We start from the raw sequence: 8,407 nt of genomic DNA, 5'->3' as shown, positions 1-8,407 counted from the left end.
AAAGTGTATGTTTTTATTATTGTGGTTGTTGTATTATTGTTATTGATGATGATAATAATGATATGATAATGATGATGATAATAATAATAATAATAATAATAATAATACTTTTATTAAATTATTATTGATGATGATGATGATGATAATAATAATAATAATAATAATAATAATAATAATAATAATAATAATAATAATAATAATAATCCCCGCCGGGAGAGACCCCGGGGAAGACCCAGGACACGCTGGAGTGACGTCACTCGGTTCGCCTTGGGATCCTCCCGGAAGCGCCAGAGGAAGTTTGGGTGGATGGATGGATGGATATTATTATTATATCTCACATCCTCAAAGTGAATGCTTCTAATGCCATATTATTCAATGCATTCGTTAAACCTGTTGCACACGTGCATTTTGAGCTGTATTATTAAAAGAAGTCTTATGAGATCGGCAGAAAGCCTAGTGACGTAGTTGGACTCATTCGATTCCTGTTATGAGCTGTCCCCCGTAGATTGGCTGCGTTCGGTTTCGGTCAACCAAGCTGCAGCAAAGCTAGCCTTACATATTTTCAAATAAATGACGCAAATGCAGTGTTGTGTGTCATTTCTTAACTTAACGCAACTATAATCACTGCCATTACAAGTTCGGCTTAAGTAAATATTTAATGTATTCAGTATATAAAGCAATCCTAACCCCAGATCTTCTGTTTATACAGCGGAAGAACCAGCCTCCATTGCTATTTGGCGTAAATCTGCATTGCGCGGTTCTAAACACATCCTAAATGAACACTATTTACCTTTTTCTTAACATATATCAACTTAAGGCACTGTCATCGCTAGTTCGGCTTTACTAGATATTCAATATCATCAGTATATATGTCTTTTTACAACCCTATTTTTACATACGTTTGAAAACCGGAAAAAACTACAAATATCACGTGACTTTGTATCAAGCCACACGTCGCAGCTCACGGGATTTGTAGTTTCTACAACGATTATTGATTTCCTGGAATAGGTGATTATAAATAATAAAATAAATGCATGACGGGGGTTTTAGGGGAGTGGAAAAAACATTTTTGTGAACAGAATATAAGTGTATATAATAAAAGTGGGTGAAAATATATGTTTCCCATTTCGGGCAGCACGTCCACTTTCTGACTATATCCACTATGTATAGTCACACAGCTGAGTTCATAAGCTTTCTAGAACACTTTGTCCCATTTCTGTAGCCCCTTTTGGTGCTGAATTACAACCCTTCAAAAATTCTCAGAAGTCAGGGTTCAAAGGTCAGTAGTTCAAAGAAGGAGCCATTTATGACCCCCAAACACACATATTTTATTCCCCAGGTGGAGACCTTTCCAATGATGTCTTTATTGTAGTCCTACGACAAAGTATGGATTTTCACATTTCATGGACACAGCTGTGCCTGGGCTTAGATTCAGAGAGCCTTTTGAGGGCTCAGCCCATGAAATAAGGATTTTCTTTCTTATTTTTTTTTAAATAAGAAAAAACATGTAAGATAATCATATCTGACAGATTTACAACTGAATTAGTAATTTATATTGTATCTGACACCCTGCTGAGGAGGTGTTCTAAGGAGCTCTTCCGGAGCAAAGAGGGAAGGAGGGTGTCTCACTCTTCCCCCAGGAGGTTTGCTGAGTTTGGGAGGACATCGTAGACTGCATGCACAAGGAACCGGATGTGATGGAAGTCTACCTGCATGATGTTTGACCAGGTGTCTTTGCACTGCAACATGCTCTCCCACCTTGTCCATGCTACCTGCTGCCTGAGTCCCACTGCCCTTCTCACTCTGTCTTCCTCCAGGCCTGCTTGAACCTTGAACCCCACTAGAGCCTTTTGCCTGAGACGTGACTCTACCACCTCCACTGCCTTCCATTTACTTTCTGCCCTCACCACCAGACATCTTGAACCAAACATAATGTGAAAACTAAAATCACAACAGCTATTTGTCAGTGGATTTTGAGTAGGCCTAAATCAGACCCCATTGTTATGATGTCTGATAGAGAATAATTTCACTTCCCTATAGATAGTTTGTGTAGTTAATGTTCAACCCCTTTGTGTTATAGTGGAGAGCTATGAATTAGAGGACTTTCTGTTAGATTACTGCTGGGGTAAGTTATCTGCCCTACTTTCTCTGGCCGGTTGCAGACACAGCTGTAGAGTTAGATGATAATGCTCACCGTCACTGGGCAACACTAGCTGGTGTGAATTATTATCTTCATGTTTATGCACTATAGCCAATTGGATGTTGACACATCTCCCCTTTGCTGTCTCGGTCCACCTTTCTAGTATAAGAATCTGAGCTTTACCGTTTGACCCTTAGAATTAAGGTGGCTTCACGCACTTATGTTGTGTTGACGACTCTTCTGTTCCCCTTGATCAAGTAAATACACTCCTTCAGCATAAGACATCCAGGACTCAGGTTCATCCAGGTTTATTTGTGTGTTTCAATGAAGCTTTCTTCCCAAGACATCCCATTCAAAACACATACAGGTTTTACACGTCACAGTTAGTTTACACACCATCTGTAGTATAAAATACAGAGCCGTGGAAAGAGAAAAAATAAAATTGATTAAATGGATTCACATACATCAATAGGACAGGGAAAATATGTCTACTAATATAATTTGACATTCTAAAAATTAATGAAGAGGTGAGACACCACATTCATGAACATAAAAAGCGTGGGACAACTGGGGAAAAGGTATGAAAAGATCTGATGTTATTTTCCACATGCCCTGTGAAATTTCCTTGTTTGGCAAACAAAGCAACACATGAATTGAGTAGTAAACAAAGTAAAAACTCTTTTCTCCCTGGATCCACTTCAAAGTTCCCTTCTGTCCTATAACCTCTGCGGTTCTACTTGGAACAAATACAAAGCCTTTCTCTCTTTCCCCACAACAGGAACATACGACCAACTGAATGAAGATGTTTTAAGATATAGTGGCAACCTCAACACAGCCACCAATCTTCCCACAAAGGCAAACTATGGGGATGAACAACAGCCTCAGGCCCCTGCGGTTGCATGGGTGAGCGAGGGCCGATCACAGCTGCTTGAAGCTTTAATTTTGAATGTTGTCTTTTGGTTCCCAGGAGTTTTTCCACTTTGTCCCACTGTAAGACAGATAGATAGACAGCATTAGATTAGATAGCAAGTATTACAAAGGCTTGGGCAATGAGACGAAGAGCGATATATAGTTGAATACTGAAAGTAATCGTAAATTGTTTATTTGTGTGTGTCACACCTGTGTGTCACACCTGTGTGGCAGGTAACACCAACAGGAAGGACTGTCTAGTCTTTTTTTCTTGTATTTGTCATTAAATGTGTCTTGTAATCCCATATGGGATGGGCCACAATGGTGGCATGACACGAAAATAAAAAATTAATTCATTCATTATTACTGTTATATTGTTTGACCGGAAAATGTACTATCCTGACACTACAATTTCCAATGACACATTGTGTCCTCAGATATGTAGGCATTTGTAATCAGAGTATCTGGTAAAATGAACCACATTCTTTATATGTATGCAACAGCCTATATTTGAAGATGACATGATAAATTAGTGTAGCCAGGTTAGATAAAATAGTCCATTAAGTAACACAGTATGCATGTAGGACACAATGTACATACTATGTAGTTTGTTGTGAGGCACCTACAAGATGCAAACATACAGCACTAATGAAACTTAAATAAACCACTATAGTGGTTTACTAACCTCAACAGTCACAATGTCAAGCACACCAGATTGATTATGAAATATTACATACCACTGAAGACCAACTGCAGTTTTGCTGGTTATTTGGTGTAACAAGGGCTACCCAGTTAATCTGCTGTCATGTCAAGAACCTTATTGAGTGTAGTGAGGTTTTAATGGTAACCATCTCAACTGTCTTCAGAGCGTTAAGCCAGAAAGAATTGGAGCTCAATGCTCTGAGGATGGTGGGGATGGTTCTGGACTTTAGAGAGAGTGCGGAGAGTGCACCCGCCCATGCCCCCATCACCCTGTGTCTCCCCAAGTCTGCACTGAGTCTTTCTGTTTCCTGTGCACCATCATCACCCAGGACCTCCAGTGGGATCTGAACATCAGGTCCCTTACAAAAAAGGCCCATCAGAGGATGTACTTCCTGAGGCAGCTGAGGAAGCTCAACCTGCCAAAGGCAATGATGGTGACCCTCTACACCGCCATCAATGAGTCCATCCTCTGCTGCTCTATCACCATCAGACATTTCCTGTCACTCTCTCCACTTAACTATCAATTACGGGCAGAGATGCCAAATAAATATACTTAAAAAAACAAAAATAAACAATAGTCAACTTTGAATAAGATACATACCATCCAGAGCAAGGATGCCACTGCACCAACACCTCCACACGGCCCTTAAAATATAAAGAAATACATAAGGTAAGCATGAACAAATGTTCCTTTATGTTCTTTATGATGTCAAAGCACATTGGCTAATATACCTGCTGTTGTAAATGCAAACCTATGTCTAAGTGAAATCAGATAGTAAAGTGTAATTGTAGTAGTGGGAATAACAGAGGAGTGTTGTGATTTGATTTTTGTTTGTGCAGTCTGCTGTCTGATAACCCTAGCCTGGGAAACACAGGAGTCAAGAGCTGCAGTGAAGCACAATAGGACAGCTCACACAAGCAGCAGTCTGGCTGTCCACCGCTGAAGTTTATTTCTCCACACCGACCAATCTTACCAATCACACATAATTCGTATAATATCATTATGTACTTGCAGTCTCTATGTGTACCTATTCCCCATATCTTCTGCAGCACCGAAGTCATGATAACTTTGCCTTCTATGATTGTGTGTAGGGAGATGCCCTGTCTAAAGCCTACTAGTCTGAGTGGTTATCTGCAGTCACAGAATAACAGCTGGGAAACAGAAAGGAAAATCAAAAATCAACAAGAATGATATACTGTATGTATTTCATTATAATGAGCCATACAATACATTATTTATTGTTATTGTTTATCATACATGCGCTGTCTTACCAGATACACTCGCAGCACAACACCAATTAAAGGGGAACTATGCTCGTCCGCTTGCTTTTCCGCTGTTTTAGTTACGCTCCTCTCGCCCATGTGCATCTGTTTACAACGAAGCCGTCGAAAAATGGAGTGGTGGATAACGTTAAAATAACATATACGATGTCACGGTGTGTGTGTTTGTGTAGTCTCAACCGTCTTAAACAAGAGATTATGGGTCATGAAGTTAACTATCACAATTACTCCTGAGCTTTTTAATTAAGGCAAAAATGTAGCGTAGCCACGGGAGAAATCCTGCTTAGTTCCTCTTTAACATAGGTGTTGAAAGGAAATGGAGGCAGCACTTCATTAGACCTCCACCTGTAATATGTCTTAGCTATAACAAAACATCTAAATTGATGGTGCCACAGAGATATTTTCATTATCAGTCGTTTCTAATCTGCCTTGAAACATACCTCACTGATTCTTTGCCTCAGTATTTTTTTGTAGGGGAAACTGCTTGAGCCTTGATGAATGGGACATTCTGAAATTAATTTTAAAAATGGCAATGGTTTATTAACAGACATCTCTGACAAAGAGTTCAAAATCTATCAAAACTGCTGTTCTTTTATCCTACTTAATGTAAGTTGTTCATTAAACAGGGACAGGGATCTCACAGTAATTACCGTGAATTACAGATGGCATCTTTTCACCATGTCTGTACTTGTTGGTCATGACAGTCATGTTTTCAATTTGCAGTATAACATTACACATAATGCTTCTAACATCAGATGTGTAACGTACTGCAGAAAATTATGTCAGAATTTGGTTTCCTGACAAAAATCATAGTAGTTGTTCCTTACCCAAATTGAAATTGAGGGTCTAAGGACAGAGGATGTCATTGTATGGATTGAGAAAAATTTCATTGATTTTATGGATTTGATTTTGGGCTATATAAATACATTTAGATTTGACTTGAAGTCCTTATGATGCTGGATGACATCAGCAGAACTGTCCCATCAAGGAGTCACCTGTGTTTAACTTCATGTTTACCCCTTATTTTCCACTAAATAGTTTGCTATTATATGCATGTTATGTTCCCTTGTAGAAATCATGGCCAATCAAACAATGATGCAAGTTATGGGCTGAGAGAAGGCTAGAATGAGACTCTTCTCACTGAAACAGTTTGACAAATATTCATATTGTGATAATAAGACTACTGATGACCCCAAACACATACATACCACTCATCTGCTTCATCCCTCTCTTTCTTCTGTTTTTCTGTGGATGGGTTTGACAAGAGGAGACAGGAGGAGTTGGGGAGGGAGACACAGGACAGGAGGAGACAGGAGGAGTTGGGGAGGGAGACACAGGACAGGAGGACACAAGAGGAGTCGGGGAGGGAGACACAGGACAGGAGGACACAAGAGGAGTCGGGGAGGTGGAAACAGGACAGGCGGAGACAGGAGGAGTCTGTGAGGTGGACGCAGGACATGAGGACAAAGGGGGAGTCAGAGGGGTTGAAACAGGACAGGAGGAGACAGGAGGAGTCTGTGAGGTGGACGCAGGACATGAGGACAAAGGGGGAGTCAGAGGGGTTGAAACAGGACAGGAGGAGACAGGAGGAGTCTGTGAGGTGGACGCAGGACATGAGGACAAAGGGGGAGTCAGAGGGGTAGAAACACGACAGGAGGAGACAGGAGGAGTCTGGGAGGTGGACATCGGAGGATCCTTTGAATTTGCTGCTGTACTCTCGCCCGCTGCGGTGTTTGGTACAGGTGACATTATCACTGTTGGGAAGAGGAAACTGTGATGTAGACTTTGGTATAAGCATTTTAATTTGATTTAAGCTGCATAGGAAAATGCAACAAGTATTTGATTAGGGGTGTCCTCGACTACAGATTTGCCCATAGTCAACTAATCGTGGAATCATGTTGTTTTTTTCCTCATAGATTCATGATCTCATTTGCGTCTTTTTATGCTCTGAAGAAACGAAACACCTGAATAAACAACTTCTTCAGTTGGCATAAGATAACAGGTCATTCTCCATCCATCCTTTTCCTGATCCCACTTATTAGGCTGCGTGCACAACATCACTGTCAATCTTTTGGAAACAGTGTAGGGATGACAAGTTTGAGTTTGTGCTATGAATTAACGAGTGTGTATGCCGAATAAAAAGTCCCATTGTTGTTTGGCCATGATACATGTATCAGTGCTTGTCTAGACGGTTCAGGGGTCGTGTGTCACAGCACCATGGACAGCGCTGTTTTTTTGTTGTTGCCATTGTTTGTTTGTGTGTGTGTGCTGTGCAATAGACAAAGAACGCATCCCTTAGTTATTGTAAATAAAACTTTAGGCCCGAATTTAGAGTGTGGGAGCAAGCGAGAGAGAGAGAGTGAGAAAGATGGGTGTGAGCTAGAGAGAGAGACAGGTGGTATCAGTGTTCGAGCACTCAATGTGATGTTTCTATCAAAACAGTCTTGCCTATATTATAAGAAAACAAAGACATTCTGTGTAAAATCAGATGTTCAGCAGCAGTGAGAGCACCCCTATTCAGAATGGTACAATCATTTTTTTCATAACCACATTTTGCGATGATTTGAGTTGATAGTGGAATCACACCTCCGAACTGGATCGTCGAATAGTCGACTATTCGAGGTCACCTCATTTGATTGTGTGAATATTACAAAAAAGAAATACAACAACAATTACAACATGAACACTTAAAAGTAATTCTTGTTGAAAATGATATGCTCATTTAGAATTTGATACAGCAACATGTTTGGAACAGGATCATGTACCAATCTCTTGCATTTTAATAAACAAGACCTTCTCTACCCTGTAACCTGTCTCTACCTACATTGTCTACTTGGCAGTATATTTTTCTCAAAAACCTGTATGGGATGCTCTTTTTATACCTAATCATGTTACTAACCTGTTGACAGTTTACCACATTCATTGTGAGATCTTCCACCAGCTGTTTTCTGTTTCACAGCTTTACAAGTCTTCTGTTGCCACAGACAGAATTTCTTTGGAAATGTGTTGCTGGCATCAAATTCAAAATGAGCACACCATTATCAAAAACAGTGAAATTATTTCTCAGTTTCAACTTCTGATATGTTGCCTGAGTGATATTTCCCATTACATATGACAATTCTATGATTTGAAAATCATCCCAGTCTGTTTGTGTTGACATGATTTTACACAGTGCCTCTACTGCTTTGGAAACATGGTTGTAGTCCGAATATTTTTGGAATTTATCTGGACATACATAATGGTTGTGGTTGGAGATTTGCAAAGAGGAAGGGACAATTGGCCTTGACAGAGTTCTGCATTCTTCAATTCAATTCAATTGTTGCATGGCAGTTAGTGTGCTTGTCTTGGTTAGCTCAGCCCTCAGCGAACAGACAC

The 8,407-nt window shown here is 40.1% G+C and overlaps 1 protein-coding gene and 1 long non-coding RNA gene across 2 annotated transcripts in view; one reads left to right on the top strand and one right to left on the bottom strand.

The window, feature by feature from the left end:
• The window catches only part of LOC311010055 (scavenger receptor cysteine-rich domain-containing protein DMBT1-like), a gene marked incomplete at both ends in the record, with an annotated part of 528,569 nt that overhangs the window by 370,542 nt on the left and 149,620 nt on the right, over positions 1-8,407 (top strand). The window lies entirely within an intron of this gene.
• Positions 2,995-6,495, bottom strand: LOC311009996. Its single transcript, XR_014596724.1, has 3 exons — positions 6,241-6,495; positions 4,353-4,396; positions 2,995-3,128 (listed from the first exon to the last, which is right to left on the bottom strand). It is a non-coding gene; the product is annotated as an uncharacterized lncRNA (long non-coding RNA).

The sequence above is a fragment of the Eutrigla gurnardus genome, assembly GCF_963514095.1.
Source record: "Eutrigla gurnardus genome assembly, chromosome: 24".
Classification (NCBI taxonomy): domain Eukaryota; kingdom Metazoa; phylum Chordata; class Actinopteri; order Perciformes; family Triglidae; genus Eutrigla; species Eutrigla gurnardus.
The sequence above is the reverse complement of the archived record's forward strand: the minus strand, read 5'-3'. Positions and strand labels throughout refer to the sequence as shown.